The 19,658-nt window shown below is 39.1% G+C and overlaps 1 protein-coding gene across 5 annotated transcripts in view; it reads left to right on the forward strand.

Annotated features, from left to right (window-relative positions):
* The window catches only part of DDX59 (DEAD-box helicase 59), a 29,568-nt gene that overhangs the window by 1,003 nt on the left and 8,907 nt on the right, over positions 1-19,658 (forward strand). For 2 of the 5 annotated variants that reach the window (XM_074876721.1, XM_074876720.1), the window contains exon 1: positions 18,670-18,854. The exons of 1 other annotated variant lie outside the window; for it this stretch is intronic. The gene's annotated coding sequence lies outside the window, so the exon portion shown is untranslated. Of the gene's footprint in view, positions 1-18,666; positions 18,855-19,658 lie in introns of those variants that run through there. 2 more of the 5 variants (XM_074876723.1, XM_074876724.1) reach the window with 2 other exon arrangements.

Below are 19,658 nucleotides of genomic sequence, written 5' to 3' on the forward strand. Positions count from 1 at the left end.
TTTCTTTGTGTTTAAAGTGGACTGTGAATTGATCTGGACAGAGATTTTTCCACTGTTACATGGCTATGTATGCTTCCAGCACTTCATGTGCACAATGATACAAATATCATGATTATGAGGCCATAGTGTACAGTTTTACTGATATGAATCTATATTTGCTAATAATGAGCAAATGAAAGGGTTGTGGACATCAACATTTGAAGAGGTTATTGCTGACTGTCTCCCCATGTGTTCTCTGGGATGGGATTCCCAAACTGTCATGCATACCACTCAGAAGTGGTACATAGCTAGCTACAAAACTAGGAGATGCTGTTGGCAGTAGTCAGCAAAAGGGAGGGGAAAGTTTAGAAATCCTTGCTTTAGCACACTTATGACTGAAATTCCCAGATCCTCTACAGCAGAAATAGAAATAATAATAGCAAATTAACGTACAGGTGTGACCTGGGAAAATGTTCTCTATTCAGGGAAAGTATATGCTTAATTTTCACCAACTAAAGTAAAAACTGTATTTGCACATTTACCTGAATTATTTTTTATATATGCTTTGGAAATAAGTTATATTAGATACTTAACATTATTTTAACTAATATTTTTTACACTGGTACAAGAAGGCTAGTTTAATTCTTCCTGTATGCTTAGCAACAAATAGCTGGAATTCATAAGCTTTTAAAACCTCAAATGGTTAGAGCTAGAAAAAAATACATATGCCCCAGATCCCGACTCATTTGTTTCTTGTGTGACTAAGAAAATACCTAAAAATTAGATTAATTTACAGGAAAACATATTTAAGAAAACTATAAAGCCATTATTTAGGTATCACAGATATAGGATCCACTTTGAGAGGTCAAAAGATTACAAATTAGTCCCTATAAAATAATACGAAACTTTCAGAAATTGCTTTCTTACAAAAATGTGGCATAATCCAAATAAGGAGTCATAAGTTATATTTAATGTACTCCTCCATTTATTATCTGTTCGTATGCACTTGCAAAACATCATGTATATGTATGTACTGAACTACACACTGAGACTAGTGTCGCTTACCTGAAGCAGATAAAAATGTGGTCTGATTTTCTGAAATTGTTGCATTTGAGTCCCTTCTTACTTAAAAAAAAAAAAAAAGTGAATATTATTTTAGAGAATGTATCTCAGAAATGGCAATAGACACAATTATGGATAGGTACATATTTAAACATTGCTACCCGTCTAATTTAAAATGCTGAAATTTTTGTTGGTGCAGCCCTTGTGCTGATTAAATCTGATCAGAGTCACAGAACAAAATCTAAAAAAGCTGTGTTGTGGTAAATGCAATCAAAGTGGTTTTTAATTTGCTTAGTGCTCTTAGAAGTGAATGCATGAATATAAAATCTAATATGTCTAAGTGAAAAAGAAGACATCCCGACCAGTTGCTGGAGTTCTTGTGCCAGTTCTACTTTGGCAGACATGCCACAATGTGATCTCGCTTATTGCGTTGTCAAAGATATCAACAGTCAACATGGAAAATGATTAAAATTTGCTCTAATTGCTCAGAGTAGATAAATAGAAAAACTGAGTGAGGAGTAGTCCCCTTCTGTTCCACTCCTGTTTATCCATCTTAAAATATTTTAAACAGTGATAATATCTTCTGTATACAGTCTTGCTGCTGCAAAGGATTTTATACTTTAAAGTTCATTCCAAGTGAAAAGACAAAGTCTTAAGGATTAAAACAAGCAGCTCACAGGTTTGGTTTTTTTTTAACCTTCTTTCTTCCTTCCTTTCCCCTCCCTCCCTCTACCCCAAAGTAGAAACCCATTTGACTAGTTTTATCCTGTAATTACATCATAGGGCTGATTCTTCACTGTCATGTGTCTAGCCATTTACACAGTGGGTGTACCAAGCCTGTAGTCAGTGTCAGGCAACAGGAACAAATCTAACCATGAAGCTATGAGTAATGGTGTGGATGACAGTTGTTGGTAATAGTCTTAACCTTGGAAGATAGGGGAATAAGCCTTGACTAACAATTTTATACCTCTGTTTTGTCACTTGTTTTAAGATTCACTTGGCTTTTGAAGAGGCTGTGTATAGAGTAGATGCCCTTACACTAAATTCAGTGTAGTGCTAGATGACAGCATTCAAGCTAGAATGAGATTTCATGTGTGCTTTCTTCCTTCACAATACTTGATGATAAAGGTAAAAAAAAAAAAAAATTAAATTAGCAATGCCATTATGGTTTTTGCTGTGGCACTTGCCTATAGCCAGACTCAGCACTAGTGAACAGACAGTTTATCAGGCTACCTACAATGGGTAGTACAAACGTTCCCATTTCAGATTATCTGGTTGCATTGGGGCAAATCCACAAACACAGCCGTTCACAGCAACTGTTCTGCCATGTAATGCTCCAGTCTTCATGGGGGAAAAAGACTAGGAATAACACCATGGGGATATTATCTTTAATTGCTGCTATCAAATTTGCATATTTAAGATGATCCCATCTGTTTGCCTTAGCTTACAGGATATCAGTCATGATAGAAATGGTAGTGGCTGAGGGGAGGCGTGCACCCTGTGGCCTGTAACCTCTGGCAAAGAGACAGCGTGCACAACTTGATGTGGTGCTGTCAGACTGTCAACAAGAACCAGTCGTGTCCCAGTGTGATCCTTAAGAAACATGCTTGTTGACTTCAGCAGGTTTTTTGTTGGGTATCTGAGGTTGAACAGGTAATCTCTAAATGATGCTGTAAGGTTACTGCAGCCTAGGGATGACTTGTGAAATGGCATTACTGATATTCCAGCCTCTTAAACTTATGATATTTTATTAAATATACTTATTTATAGGTAATGATACAACTGTAAGAGTTAAGAAATTATATTTTTTAATAGGTATTATCAAGTGGGTGATGGAATTTTTAAACTTCTCTGGCATTATTACTGAAACGCATGTATGTAGTTTCTGCAAGCTAGGAGTTTTCTCAGAGCATGATTTTGGAGGCGAGTATGTTCTTCCTGTTTCAGAATGATAAAAGTACAAGAACAGTTAAATAATTGTCTTTCAAATTCTTCTATTAATTTGTAATCAGAAAGTACTGAGGCATTTAAAAGGGAAGAAAACATTTTACCAATTTTACAGATTCTAGTAGAGTCATGAATCAAAGGGAAGATAAAGCTTTATATGACATTTTACTTGGATTGTCTGTGATTTTTGATATGGTTAAAAAAGGAAAAAGGGGGAGTAATAGCTGCTTTGGCTCATTTACTACTGACATCTGTGCAACCAAAAAGTTGCCCAATGAGAATCAAATGTGGTACCTAACAGTCACTTCTCTTAATACTTGGATGCTACTGGTTTCATTTCTTAAACTTGGCTTTGACCTAATATAGCTCTGTGAAGGGGAAAAAAAAAAAAAAAAAAATCTTCCCTCCCCAATTCCTCTGGGTCACTAACCAGGCAACAGATCTGTCCTGTGGTCTGAGAGAGGCAAAACTTCTCATCTCCCTTGACACTCATGGCTGGTTGGTTTATTTGTCTTTTTCTCTGGTTATTTTGGTGTCTTCTTTTCTGAGATTTTTAAAATTTATTTTTAATTTTTTAATCTGGTTTTCACACTGGCTGCGTTCATGTTCTGCCCATCTCCTGGAATGGCACTTGTGATAGGGGGTTTGGTGACTTTTCTTCCCAGGTGTGCTGTGCAGTGCTCCCTAATTCCAGTGCCACATTCTTGACATTCCACAGTTGTCAGTTGTTAGTGAAGAGAGCGAATACCCTACTGTAACTGAATATTTTTTTATTATAAACTTTAAAACATATGAAATAGATCCTATCCTCTTTCATTAAGTGAAATCTGTGTAGTATTTCTTTTATGGCCACCTAGTGCCTGACGTGTTTTCTAAGGAAAATCCTAAGTGTGATTTTATGAATATAACTTTTAAATACTAGAGCTAGTTTAGCTGCACTGTAAAATAAATGTATGGTGGGAAATTTACATTCAAAAAACCAATTTGTACAAAAATAGAATGCAATGTTATTGCCATTATGATAGCTGTTAGATAATGCTTTATTTGCACTCCAGTTCAGATGAAAATGGGCATGACTCTAGTTTTCAAATTGTGCATTCAGGTATAAGAAGTTTCAATCACTTAGCAAGACTTTTTCACTAAGTCTCAATTAGAGCGAATACTAAATTGTGCACTTTTTCCTGTTGAGCTGTACTCCATTGAAGTGACTACCTGATTTTTCTTCATTCTGCTTCTACATGTGAAGAAAGATCTGAATGTTCATAAAAGCTCATTTGTTTTGAGCATATATGTGATTTATTGGCTGAGCATGAATAGACTTCAGTTTCTGTTTCTTTGGCCCTGCTTTCAGTTTCCACTGAAGCCCATGTGTGTCTGAATGAGACCCGCAGTAAATAGGAGAGAATGCTCTTTTAGAACAGTAAAATTCTGGTGTCATTTAATCACAGTGGGGTTATTATTTGGAAGGGGTTGTAATGAAGATGGGTGAGGAAAGGAAAGCAAGGGAATAGCATAGGAGACTACCTGATGAAGAGAATTTTTTTACATATCTTCTTTGAAACATCATCCAATTTTCCACTGAATTTTTTAGGCAGTTTGTTTCCCTTAGCTTACTGAGAAATTGCATGTTATTGAAGGATTTTTGATAATTACTTTAGGTAGCAGGTGTAAATAGCTGGTACACTCTTTAAAAAGTGGCTGTGGAAAGAGTGTATCAAAGATTTTTATTGTAACCATTTATACATAGTGACCCTTGATAGAGTTGGAGATTTTGATGATGTATGCATGGTAAGGTCATCACAACTTGAGTGCATAGAACTCTGTTATATTTAATTTTCTTTTGGCATAACTTAATTTGTTTATAATATTTTCTGAGTAGATTTACGAGATGTATGCCTTATGGTTCATTTGAAAACACTTTCAATATCCAGAAATGTATAGGATGTCTAAGCCTCGTGTAGAACAATTTGATTTAAATATTCCCCTATTTCAACGTATATTAGAAACATGGGAAGAGCAACAATTATTTTAATAGTTGCCTTAAATGAAATGTAGATCTATATTTAGCAATAGAAACTTGGCTCCAACAAGGATTTTTTAAGATTTAGGTTAATCCTATGTGTGCTTCCCATTTGAAATCCCTGGTGCTACAGACACGATTAAATTTAAATGTGTATATAATTGTGTTTCTGGATTAAGGGTGTCACACAAGAGAATTTGTGTTTGAAGAAAAAACCTGGATGATTTCTTTCTTCTATAAAGTCTCAAAAGAGAAATTGCCTACGAAAGGTTTATACATCTCCCTGGTTCTTCTGTCCTCATATGGTATTCTTGCTGTATAGTATACATGGCTCTGTTAGAGCATAGGGCGTCATCTCGGCTGTCTCACCTGGGCAAGGAGCAGTTGTGGTTCCACTTGCTGGCACAAAGAATAGAAACGTCCATCATCATCTCAGGTGTCAGAAGCAGAGCCCTCTCTTTGTATTAGCCAGCGTAGTTGAATACAGATGAAGGAGGGGGGCAAGCAGGCTGGAACTTGCTGTTCAGGGAATGTTTGAGCCATAGCTGTGATGGCCGCTGCCCTGGAAGCAGTCTGAGACAGACAAAGTACACCTGGGACTCCCATTTTTGCACAGTACTTCATAATCCCCCCCCAATCCAGGGTTTGTTTTAACAGCTGCACTACAGTCTTTATGGATGATAGTTTACTAAATGCGGGAAGAACCAGTCTGGGGAAGAGTATGCTAGTAGGCACTGTGTTAAATCAAGGGGATGATTATATGAAACAACAAAAGTAATCCCTAGAGATTCTATACAAGAACAGGGACTTGCTGGGTTATATACTTTTATGTTTCCCTTCAGTCTGGCAAGTCTTCTTCGTTTGTGTCAAGCTCTTTCCTCTTTTTCTATTTGTCCTTAACAGACAGGAAGCAATTACCTGATTGGAGAGTGTAGGGTGACAGAACAGATTTTATTGCAATGATCCCTGTGTTGATATAGGTCCAGCTGAGTATTTTGCTGTGTGTAGGGTAATTGTTCAAATTGGGTACTTGAGAGTCTCTGTCCCAGTCGGTAGTATGCTCTTTCAGAAGTGGGAAAAGCGGCAAGTCATGGTCACCAGAAGAGATGGAGAAGCAAAAACTGGCTCAGTAAGAAAGTGTATCCAAGTGCAGGGCACCCTGCCATGTTTTGTTCTCTTTTACCACCAGGGTCTTTAGAGGTATTGTACTGGTGTAATTATATTATATTATACTTGACTTCATTGAGTAAAGAGATGAACTGGAGGTGGGATACTTCAGCAGAAAAAGATGAAAAAAATAACAATTATAAATGCTATTTATGTTGTAGTAGGTCATAGAAGTTCTAGTCAGTGGCCAGGATATCACAGTGGAAATGCAGAACAAAGTAATGAACCATTTTAGTTCAGAGTCAGAATGATAAAGATTTAGATATTGTAAGACTAGGCAAGCAGTAGCAAAAAAAGCTTTGATATTATTACCTTGCTCTGATTTAATTATTTAAGAGAGCCCAGTCCCACAGAAATATCCTCGCTGCTGCTAGAAAGCAGGTTTCCTCTGTATCAACAGAAGATTAAGAGCCATCTGCATGGAGATGCGCTGTGTCTCTGCTTCTGCTGGCTCTTTAATCATTAAAGGAAGACATGTAATGCTTCCCAGGGCCAACACCCTCTTGTAACCACTGGCTACCTTTGTGGCTTCTTGCAGAGCAGACAGTGTCAGTAATGTAGAAGCCTTTTCACTACCTTGCCTTTTTGCTTAAAGTTCCACTGATCTGGTAGGAGCTCTTTGTTCTTACTTGTCTCTTGTCTGGTTAGCCATGTTTTTTCTTTGTTCAGGTTGTACAGTGCAGTAGTACTTTCAATACTTTAAATACTTTTCAAGTATTTACATCTGTAATGTCAAGGGGAGCTGTTCCCCTGCAGCTTTAGTTTACTCTAGAGCTGAGCAGAATGAGAATCTGAGCCCGATGACTTACTCCAGTTCATACAAACTCCTCAAGAACGATGAAATCCTTATATACCAAGCACGTTTGGCTGAACTGCAAATAATCTCAGAGGAACTGTTTGAGCTTACTTAGCTTTAATTTGTGTTGCACTGTAAGGTAGGTAGAGATATTTTGGGGTATAATGTGGTCTAGGCAAATTTTCCTTAGGAAAACCCAAGTTAGTCAAGAAAATGAGCAGAAACATTTCTAAGCTAATCTGTCTCATGGTATTTTCTGGCCCCGTTCCTTCCAGTGTTAACTTTGAAATTATCTCACCGGATATATTCAGAAGAGTTTTATAATTTATTGATATGTTTTGATTGTCTCTTAGTTTTGAATCGCTGGGAGGTTTCTTCCTCTTAGGCATAAGTCACCTTTTCACAGCTCAGGGAATTATCATAGCCTTCCTGCTTCTTGACACCTGGCTATTGCCTGAAAGAGAGCTTCCTTAGCTTGGGCTGCAGTCTGTGTTCTTCCTGAAATCTGATTTCTATATATCTTGCTAGTTGTCACAGGAAACAATATTGCTTTTGCAAGAAACTGTACAAAATGACATTGTCCTAATGGATCATGTGCCAAAAAAGACAACTGGAACACTGAAACTGGACTTTTACACAGCTCAAAGCTTTGAATCATTTGGTTAAAAATAAAGCAAAAACAACCCCACGTAATTTAACATGGAAATTCTAGGCTTATGGTTTGTAACAATGGCGTGTTAAACTTAGCCAATTTTTTCATGACCTGGCTTTATACTCAAGTCAGCTGAGTTGTATTAAGAATTAGCACAGATTTAATCCACTGAATTGTTTAGCAGATAGAATCCCAGGAGTGCTTCATATGCATTTCATACAGTCTTCCTTAAAAAGGAAATACACGTCAGTGGAGTCTTGACCATGCAGCACAAAAGTCTCCTTTCACACAGAAATACTTGAGAATTATTTAATACCAAAGAGTTAGAAAACATATAATGATCTGGGGTGCAAGCTTGCTAACCAGAGGCTTTTCTCAATAAAGCAACAAAAAATACATGAAGTGCTAAATTGTTTACATTATTTAGTGTAAATTTAATTTATCCCAAAACTTGAAAATATATTTTTTAAAACTTGTAATCTGAATTATTTTGGACAAGCGTTATCGTGCTGGATTTTTTTTGCAGCCAAGTTACAAATCCCAGAAGAATAAGGTTTGCGTGAAAAGTTCTTGGCAGATCTCTCCTGGAACAGCACAAACAAAAATGCTTAACAAGGAGGCATTCATTATTTCTGTCTTGTTACCCTCTGTTATTGCAGTTACCAGCTGTAAGGTTACTGGCATCTTTGAATCCTTCTAATAGAAAGCCTAGGGAGCAGTCATTCAAGGGTGGAGTGAGAGATATGGTGCATTTTTGAGACTTGCTTTATTTTTTAATAGCTATTGTGCTTTATCAAGCTGAGCTGATGCCTTGTCTGCAGGTTCTCACAGCAAACAGTTTAGAAAACTAAATGAATTTCAGAAGGACAAATCTGTTGTTTTAACTTTAGTGGTCTGTGGTCCTGAAGTGTGCAATTAAACCACAGATGGACAACGTAGTGCCACCATGTCATGAGAAGTGGAGGGTTGTCTGCTTAGTATTGTAACAACTAATTGGTAAATACTGCAAGTGATTCACAGAAGCAAAAGCTCAAGAGAAAGTTAAAGGATTTATGTTTTCTGAACACTGATGTATTCTCATCTCTTTTGGTTATTTTGAATACCATAGTCTCATACAATTGGTGTTTATTAGTATTTTCACTTATTCAGTGTTTTCAGGTCCTCTGTTTTATGACACCTTGACTATTTGCTGGTATGTCTAGCTTAAAAGAGAAAACAAAACATTCTCTCGTTTATGCAGTAGAACTTAATTATGCGTACTGAGTTTTAGATGTATCCCTTAAGACAAAAATGCTTCAGTTTTATATTTTCATATTTAGTAGTATGCTTCCTTACAGAGCTTTACAATAACATTTATGAGAAAAATCCATACAATATTCGGTGTTTGGTACAGAGCCATTCTCTGACTGATCGGAGGAGCCGAGCCATGTTTTCAGCTCATTTTAGGTAGGTGGGAGTTTGGCTGGACTTAGGGGATGGAGTGGAAGCTGTTTTCAGACAAGTCATTTCTACTTCTTAGGTTTGGACTGGGGGGGATATTTTTAATTGATGTGCTGGCACCAGCAAGGGCTGATTTAGCTGGAATTGAACTAGGAGCTCAGTCATTTTGTCTGAACTGGATTTCTCAGAAGAATATAAATAAGAGAGCTACCCGAGAAACCTGTAAGTAGAGCCAAGCCTTGATATGGTAAGTATTCAGAGGTGGACTGTTAAGGCTTAGGGTAAGGTCAGTTCTGGCTTTACACAGACTTGGTCCCCGTCTCATTTACCTCATCTGTCTTCGGACTGATTCATGGGACTTGGGTATTCCCAGACTGGGATAGAGCCTGAAGCCTTTTACTTCCTCACAGACTAGGGACTTTATGCCAGAAGATAGCTATAAATAATGCTGAGGCCTGCTATTCAGTCCTGTTACTTTGTCAGTCTTCAATCTGTGTTTTCTTGTCTCAGCAGGATGACTGTTAAACATTTATGTATACAGTAGTATTTGTCTGGTAGGGCAGTTCATTTTTGCCATGAGTGAATATCCAAGGGCAAGAATGAATTTAATTTAAATCCATGATCAGATTAATGCTAATCCTGTTAATTGATCAAGAAAAAGAAATAAGCAAATGGAATTACTGGAATTTTAAGGTATGTTTTCACTTACAGATTGCATAGGTGTTTTAAGTCCTTAAAATTTGAGTACTGTATTGGTTCCATAATGACTTGATCATGGCATGTTTAGCTATATTGAAATACATTTTTAGAAAAAATGTTCTACCACTTAGGAGGCTACTCTAGTTCATTTTTACATATAAATGTTTAGAAAACTTTTCTAAAGAATTAAAGGGGTAAAACAGTACATGAAATCATTGTTAAATGACACAGTGAATAATTTCTGAGGCTAGCAATACCGTGTGATGCAGACCATTTGTCTAGTACATAATTGTTCTTCCATTTCAAGTTTCAGCATGGTAGCTTTCTATTGATAAGTTTTACCCTGAGTTAGGTGTTGTCCATACTAGTGCAGCCAGCATAAACACTATATTGTGTAGTACGACTAATGGGACAGAAATATAGTCATGCTAGGACCAGATTTGGATTGCTGTTTTACCACTATTTTTATTTTCTAGACCTAATGAAAACCATCGCCTCCCAGGTGATAGAAAAAAAACCTTTGGGCTGTTGCAAATGGCTACACATTATTTAGTAGGGAGGAACTGGCAGAAAATTTTAGCCCTGCTTTTCCAGCTTCCCAGGTTTATGGTTTTTAGAGCTTATGAAAAGGAAATTATGAAAAGGAAAAAAAAAAAAAAGCATTAACCATAGCGAATGTTAACAATCTTTTCGCTCATTGTTTTCTATGCATGAGAAGTAAATAGGGAAGAAGCACATCTAGGGAAGGAACAGTGAAATTGATGCACATCTTTTGGAGATAAGAGAAAGTAAAAAACGGTTTGTCTTTTGAAATTAACGCCATCTGGAATGCTTTTCTGTTAAAGAATTCATGGACAAATGGACTACTTGGTCACCAATACTGATATTGCATTACAATCCTTTTGGAAAGGATTTTAGCTGAAGGTGTAACTTTCTGGTAAACTAAGTCACAATTCCTTTATCCCCTATTTTGCTTAGCAGTCATGTACAATGTCTTCTTTAGCACGTGACAAAGATCTATGCTCGTGAAATTAATACCAAGTAAGCCACAGGTCTGCAGAATTAATATAGGAGATCTGCTATATGAGTCAGTGGAAAAAAATATCCACAAGTTGTATTTTTTTTTTTTTTTAATGAAAACTACTAAGATTGCATTGAATACTCTGTACACAAAGAGGGACGTTTGAGAAATTTCCAAACCTGTAGGCTAGAGCCCAACAGTAACAGTCACTTAGAGCAGTGGTGAAGGCTGACATGAAGGAAGCTTTTGAGACCAGAATCCTGGAGCTGCACAGTCCCCAAGCCTGCTGCTAGCAGAGCGTATGGGAGCTGGAAGGATCCTCTGTTTTGTAACCGCTGCCAATGGCTTCCAAAGGCAATAGTCACAGCTGGCAGTCACTCAGCAGCAGGGACAGCCTGAATTTGGCTTCTACTCTGGCAGCAGTGAGTTGGCTTTTTGTAGATGCAGTTATAGCCTTTCCATGTTCTTTAATAATTTTTGTGTGAGGGATTCAACTAGGCCAATTTAAGACCATGCAGAGACAGAATTGGGACCAAATGAATTGTAGGGAAGTATGAAGGTTAAACCCAGTGGTAGTATTGGCACAGATTTTAACAAGATGACGGGTAAAAAGTCTAGTTTCTGGCAGCTCTCTTGCATGTTTTCCAGACCATTCGTAGTACAGTGGTTTCTGCTCTCTAAACTAGCAATGCTGGTAGGAGCTTTAGGGGTGGAAAGGGAAATTTATTATCCATTTACTCTAAAGGCTTATGATGTAAATTTTTCCTTTCGTCTGCCATACTGTTGGATTATATCTTGGTGCTTCTTCCACTTGTCTCCTTGTAATACAAATGCATTGTACCAGAACATAAACTGTTATGTTTGTCATACTTGCTGATTAATTAGCAAGGTCTTCATCTCTTAAGAAGTGATATTATTGGAAAGAGAGTTTATTGAGGGGGGGCAGATGATAATACACAGTGAACACGGGTCATCTGGCAAGCTGAAACTTAATGATTCCTGTTGTCTCTTGTGGATTTTCTTCCTCTTCCATCCTTTTGTCTGGGACCCCAGAGGGGGGAAAGAAAGGGTTTAATTTCAGTAAGTGCATGTTGTGGGAGTGTTATATTGTTTTTAGAAAAGATGCCAATCTCATATGCCTCCAAACAGCCTTATTAATTGGAATACAAATCTAAGTGGCAAACTGGTAAGCAGCTTTCAAATAAAATGTTTTATATCCTCTCAGAAAGAAAAATAGATTAATGTGAAAGGAAAGAATTTTTAATTCTTAATTCTGCACCTCTAATGAAGCTATATTTCAAGTTTTATTTAATGCTGTTAATTTCCACCTGATTCTCTAAGAATCTGTGTTTCAGTTTACTGCTTACTGAAGTCCCTGGAAATTTGCAGTTGTCTTGGCAATCTTTTGATCAAATCCTTGTTCTGTAAGTCTCGGAGACCTAACTAGATTTGTAAGGTGGTTTAAACAATTCTTAGACCCTAAAATCATTCCTTTAAATTGGAAAAAGCTACTCTGTATCTTGTACACAGAAGCTGGTAATTGTATTCACAGTAGTTTTTACAGTTGTGATAAGGCTGTGGCGATACTAAACCAAAGAGTCTCTTGATTCTCGAAGTAAGTATTATATGCGGTATTTGAGCATATATTCACATATGTAAATTTGTTCATAATTTTTGCATGATTTGCCCTGTACAGTTATTTCCCTATGGACTGGTGGCGTTTAATGCTGCAGCTTCAGGGCAGGACTGCTGTTTGTTTGATATTTTTTTTTTTTTTTCCCCCCTCAAAAAAACCCACCTCACTAATATGCTTTAAGAATTCAGATTTCATTAGAGTATTTTTTTAAATTTCAATTTTACCACAGATTTCTGCAGACACTAATACTGACCAATGTTCTTAGAATGTGGTTCTTCAAACAAAGAGAATGCTCAGGAAGCCTGAAAATCTTAGTCTAACACTTCTTTTACTGATTATTTACTTTCAAAAAGCTTAGGAGTTGCCTGTTTGAATTAAGGAAAATGAGAAAAACTAGTCCTCAGAATAAGTATACTATGTGCAATATCTGTACTAAATCAGGACATCTTGTATGAATATTAGCAGAACTGACTAGTTAATGGTTAGCCACCATTATTTGTTTTTAGATTATTTGGATTTTTCCTGTGCAGTTCCTTTAAAGCCGTAATTCAGAAACTAACGGAGTTACTCACTGGTTCCTTCAATCAAAGAACTATTTATGAAGTATACTTTGGGTTAGAGCTGCTGTTGACTACCTACCTACAAATCTGCTGAGTGGCTTCAAAATCCCAAAACATGAAAGAAACAGAAAAACATTTTGTTTTGTAGCATCAAGTGGAACAGACACAGGCACCAATCCCCAAGTAAACACGATTTGACTTCCGTGCCTTCTGAATGGAAAGACATTCCCCCCCCTCCCTTTCACCTAAGCAGTGGATGTTTTGTTAACTCCAATTGTACTTACTGTGGTACGCTTTTTTAAAAAAGAAATTAAAAAATTAAGGGAATTTTTATTCTTCATAAACTTCATGCTCTTCATCCATTATAACATAAAAAACAACATTAGGGCACTGGGATTCCTTAGTTTAGAATCATGACACATAGGATGCATATTGAGATATTTAAAATAATTAATAGCATAAAGAAAAACCAAAACTATTTCGCTGGATGAGACGTTCTTTTGAGGCACGTTTTAATTTTCAGATTCATCAGTATTGACTCTTGCTACTTGAGGGGGTGATGCATTAGGTGCTATAGGGACTCCAGTTGAGTCCATTCTCAGTAGTTTTGCATACACTGGGAGTTCATTCTAAGTGGAGAAATTGGGCATCACATGAGGATATTTTGGCTGCAAAGGACGCTTAAAATACACTGTATTAAAATGTTTCGGACACTTATGCTTTGGCATGTATTTATCTGTTAGTCAAATCGCTGTGTGGCACTCGAGAACACCTTGCTTGCCAGATTCTCGGAGAGGTGCCTACGGGTTGTGTTCTGGTACAGGTTTTAATTAATGGGGTCACTCTGGGAGGTATTGGTGTGGAGAAATGAGGCATATGCTAAGTCAAGCCGCTTTTTGAAATGCCTGTGATACTGTCTCTGAATTAGTATGCAGAATGCCTGTTTCTTATGGATTTAACGTGCCTGGGAGTAGAGGGATTTCAGTCTCCTGCTTTAATCCAATCTTGTTTTACTGAATTATTTATTATTTGCAAGTGATGGGAAAGGTTGGTTCATGCTTTTAAAGAATGGCTGTGAGATGTTACAGGGCAAAGCGCCTGTTTTTAAATTGAGGGCAGGAATCCAAGATGCCAGGCCTGCTTCCTGTATATTTGATATAGAAACCATGAGTGAATGTGAAAAGATCTTCTTGATATGATTTAAAGTAGACCGAAAAGTGGGATACCTTAGTATTAAAAATTTGTGCTTGAATTACTGTTTTCATTATTTATTTTGACTTTTAACCAATAGTTACTATTTTTGTTATTCTAACAGAAAGTTGAAATAGTCTTTTGCTGTATATCCATGTAGTAAATCTATGTGGGTATGTATTAGTCCTTTCGCACGTGGGGGTTTGAGTGTGCACTGTCACATTTCTGTAGCTCCTAATATTTATTTAGAAGTTACTCTGAAGAGGTATATTGATTACATAAGGGTTATATTTGAACAGGGGTTTCTAATAACAACACACAGTACTTTCCTAGCCAGCTATTCCACTGGAACACATACAGCATAGACAAAATGAGAAAAGTGTAAATTCTTGGTGTTTTAAATAACAATGTGACTATACAAAATACCAAATTTTTTTAACATAACCTGGAAACCATAAGGTTTTCCATTATGACATGCCCAGATAAATTATCCAGAATGTGCAAAAATGACCGTCCTAATTGTTCGTGGTTTTCTAACAGGACTTAAACCCAACTTTATTCAGTCAGTACTTGAACTATTTTTTAGCAGGAAGAATACCGAGACAAAACCCTTGCAGGCTATCTGAGAGCATCTTGTCTGCGGACATGTTGTACAATGTGGTGAACTCTAAAGGCACCGAACTTGAAGTTCAAAAATCTTAAAATGTCATTCACCTTAGATCTGATTGGCAGCATCAGGAGCTGAGAGCATGGGAATTAAATTCACCAAGGTTATCTATTACTCTTACATATTTCAGCATTCTAAAAAAGCTTAGGAAAGTGACTGGACTAGAATGTCTATGCTTTATTCCAGGGAAAAAAAGTATTTATTTAGTGAGCTCACAAAGCACAGTATCTATTCCAGAACAGTTTTTGGTACATCTATCCTGATTAACATCTTAATGTAAATAAAGAATAACAAACTACATTCTGTGGAAGCTTGCACTCCTTTTCAGCTGTGAACACTTACTATAAAGCATATTACAATTTCATATTGCAATTTTTGTTGGAAGAAAGAATGAACTATCAACAGCTGTCCAGCCTTTATGAGCCACTCAAGGTACAGTAGCTCTGCTGTATCTGTTCTTCAGTCATCTCTTTTTCAGACTGATGAGTTTACGTAGTTGTGTCTTGCATGGAAGCCCTTTCACGGCTCTGAATATCCAGAGAGTCCTTTTCTAAAACTTAATTTCAAGATCTGCTGTAGCCTTTCTCAGACAAGGGGAGTGAGTGATGGAGAAACCCCAATTACAAGGAGCATTTATATAGGTGAACTGACAGTTTATACAGTCATGTTCTCTATACCTTTCCTAGTATTTCCTACCATGTGGCTGTTTTTTCTGACTCCTGTTACACACTGAACTAATACTTTAACAAAGTTATTCATCTTAATCTTCAGATCTTGCTTCTGAATAGTAATGGCCAATTCAGAGCTTATCATTCTGTACTCAGTGTCAAGATATCTGTGTACCTCGGTTTGCATTTGTCTGTGTGAATATTACCTGTCATCATAACCAAATCTTCTAAGGCTCTTGTAAAGCTCTTCTGTTGACCCTTGTGTTAAGTATCTGAGATATCATTGCCAGCAAACTTCCTTGCATTCATGGTATTTAGGTTGCCATATCAATCTGCAAAAAGGTACAGAGTTTTGCAGAATTCACTGGTGACTTCCTTCCCTCCACCTAGGGATCTGTTATTACTGAGTCCCTAATCTTTCTTTCCTGTATTCTAATCAATGGTGTGTCCATGCAAGACTATTTCCTCTTACCCTGCATTTTTTTTAGCGCCCTTAAAACTTTTGGCAAGGAACCTCTTAACAGCTTTTGGAAAGTTGAGTATTCTGTATCAGTCACATTTCCATAATCACGGAGTATCAGCCTTTTCCAGTAATACAGAAGTTTTTTATTAGGTATTAACAGTTGTTCTTACTGAACAACTCTTTAAGGATTCTTAGATAATTGATGATGTAATGAGAGAGAGAGGCAGGCTGCTGTTTATAATTAATAAGATAACCCTGTAGACTGTTGGATACTTGGTTTCTTTTAGTCTTTAGCCAGTTTGAAAACTCTCTGTGACCTCCTTTTATCTTCACTGCTGTGATGAGGTCTGAGTTCATCTTCTGAAAGACCATTACATGCTAAAGAAAAGAAAGCTATTAGTGTGTATTATAAACAACAATAGAGGCAGGCTTTCTCTTTGGAGAATGTCAATTTGTGTTGCATTTATAATAATTTGTTATATAATAATGATCTCGTTAAATGCAACTTAATACGTGTATCTTCAAAGTAATTTATAAAGAAAAAAAATCGGTACCTAATTAGAAAGTGTTCAGTACTAAAAAATAGTGTTCTCATGAAACAAATACAGGGTAGAGCAAAAATTGGAAGTCATGCATCCATAAGTGAATCATGGAATACACTCACTCATGATTCCTTCTACAGAAATGCATATGATAGACTTAGACATTTTGCAGCTCAGAACAGCAGGAATATACTATGAACAAAAATGCTAAGTAGCTGTATTATAGTATGGACAGTTTTATTTAATCTCAAGAGCTTGAATGTGTCTGTGTAATGAAAGTATGCAAACTCTTCTCTTATAGCAGGCAAGGACAGAATGGTAGCTTTCAACGTAAGTGTTCTTACCATGATAAAAAAAAGCATTTTCTTTAGATTCAGTTATTTCCATTAGATTAATATTTTAATCATAGAAACCTGGTAGCAAAAAGCTGATACATATGGGATGTTTGTGTTTTCGTATATGGACTTTATCTAATAGAGTATGAAGCATTTCATATCATATTGAATATTGTTGAAATGCTGGTCTTTACTTAGCATTGATGTTTTGAATTCCAGGAAATGACCTTGTAAAGATGGAAGTAAGAAAAGGAAATTAGCCTATGTTAGAAACTCTCTGGGAGGGAAAATGAAGAAAAGAAAGGCAGTGCAAACAAAGGGGAATGACAGAGGCTGAATCAGAGAAAGGTGGGGATTTTCACAGAGAATGAGGAATGTATGGAGTGTGGGTGAAAGGTGTCTGACAGTTTTTCAGGTCTAGAAATGCTCACTTAATCTTTCCAGAAACTCAATAGTCTCTTCCAATAGTACCAGTTAATTAAAAATCCCACACAGACCAAAACCCCCTATTTGCACTAACGTTGTCTTGCTACTGTGGTACTCCACTACAGAGAAATCCAGCATACTTTAAGAGTTTCAAGTGCGACTGGACATGAATGTTACAGAAAGCCACAGCCAGCTGTTCGAAAACCCCAGCTTTGTGCCTGTCTGTGTTTTAACCCCATTCCCACTGGCTCCTCTGACTGCTGTTCTGGACTGCCATTAAACTGTATTTCTAAAGGAGCTGCTAATATTTATGGATTTTCTCTTTTATCAGGAAGTGGTGGTAGTCACCAGTGAGCCAGAAAGAAAATGGAAGTCCCCATCAATGTGGGTGCTTTCAAGCTAGTGGGATCAATGTTGGAGAAGGAGGGAGGTAAGGTACAAGGTGTTCTGGAGTATCTGGAGTGTCTGGGAGTACATCAACCCAGATAGCTCCCAGGAAGATAACTTTCCCATGCACCAAATAATTTATAGACGTAGGGTATACTTTTCCTTTGGGAATACTCTGGTCTTCCTGCTTGTGCTCAAAACCAGGACCTCCTGCAAATGGTGTAGGCACAGTGACACCACCTCAGAGTCCTGGTGAAGCAAGTTTTTGGGAAGAAACGGAGTAGCAGTGACCACCCTGCTCCCAATGGCCAAGCAGCTACAACCATCATCTTTCTCTGTGGCCGTACATCCAAGCCTTAACACTGTTTCCCATGAGCTTGGTTTGCCTGGTTGCACCTGGACTGTCTAGCAGGGCACAGGTTGAAGTCTGAAAGTCTTTTCTGCCCTGCAGTGACATGTGATAACTTCTGGTGTTCTCATGCACTCTGATGTATTGTTAATAAGGTATGCTTATGTATTACTGAAAATAGTAACTCAATCAAATTGCAGTCTAGGAGCAGCTCTCTCATCGTACCCTTCCCAGTGTTTTAAGTGGGCCAAGGCACGCGCAGGGCATTTATCTGGCATACCTTACGCCTCCATCGTGTGCACTGAGAAGATGCTTTTCTCGTGTGTGCAGAGACTCGTGTGTTTGTGGCATGTGACGACTCCGGCTGTAAGTACGGGAGTGCTGGGAAGTCCCTACCCCGCAGACCCCAGGAGGGACAACAGCCGCGCGTTCCATCCCCCCAGCCCCAAACGGAACTCAGCGGTGCCATCTCCCGGCGGCGCGGTTTTTCCCCTCCCAGGCCGAGTACCAGGCCCGGCCGCCACCGGCCTGGCCACCCCCGGGAGCGGGGAACCCGCCCGCTCTGCCCTCCCCGCCCCGCGGCTCTCCCTGTGTCAGGCCGTGGGCGGCCGCCGCGGTCTCGGCCTCGGCCTCGGCCCAGCCCCTCGCCCCCGCCCCTCACCTCACTTCCCCTCGGCGCGCCCGCCCGGCGCTCTGCGGCGGCGGCTCCGCGCTTCCGCCGGCCGCTCGCCCGGCGCTGCCTGCGGGGACCGCCGCCATTTTGTGAGGAGAGGCGGCGGCGGGGCCGGCGGCCGGTCGGTAGCGGTACGTGAGGCGACGTCCCTCCGCCGCCAGCGAGGAGGAGGAGGTGGGGGCCGGGGCCGGGGCCGGGCTCCGCCTCGCAGCAGTGGGGCGGGGGTGCGAGCTGGGCGGCGGGGGAAGCTGTCGGGTAGGAGCGGCTTCACGCCGCCTGGGTCTCCCGTGGGGCAGGTAGCTGTTGCCGGAGAGGAGGGCTAGGGCAGGCGGGCAAGAGGCTGCCGTGCCGCCCGGGGCCCGACGGCGGGGAGCTTCCCAGAGGGGTCACCGCTGGCGGCAGGACGGGACCCTCCCGGGAGCCCGTTAGGGGTGTAGTCTCTTTTGTCAGCCTGGCGTTCTTCCTGAGCAGGGTTTGCCCCCCTCTCCTGAAAGGCTACGGAGTTAGTGAAGAGATTTGTTGCGGGAAGTTCTCTTTAGGTGCGAAAAATGAAGTGGGGAGATCTCTGATTCAAGAGCGAGGGGGAGCAGCCTCCCCCCAGGCACCTGGGGGCTGCCCCTCTCCTCCCCGCAGAGCTTGTGAGCTGCTGCTGCAGCCGCCTCGTCGCTCTGAATTGGTTTGGGTTACTGAGAGAAAAAGCTGTAAACACAGAGATAGCTTTGTGTGTTTTTAGAAAGCTGATGTGAAAAAAAGTTGACAGAGACTGGTATGCACAGTACGATTAATTCAAAATAAAATTACGGGATTTTGTGTACTTTACCGACTGTACCACGGTTGGTGAGAACAGCTGACCTTTTCAGAGTTGACTACTTAAAGTGTCAGAATATAATAGTTATGGTTATTTATGGACACTTATTTCAGCTTCCTTGTATTACAGTAGAGGTTTGGCAAATTAATCGTGTAGGTCTTTGCTCTTTC

This window comes from Strix uralensis, chromosome 8 (assembly GCF_047716275.1).
Source record: "Strix uralensis isolate ZFMK-TIS-50842 chromosome 8, bStrUra1, whole genome shotgun sequence".
Lineage (NCBI taxonomy): Eukaryota > Metazoa > Chordata > Aves > Strigiformes > Strigidae > Strix > Strix uralensis.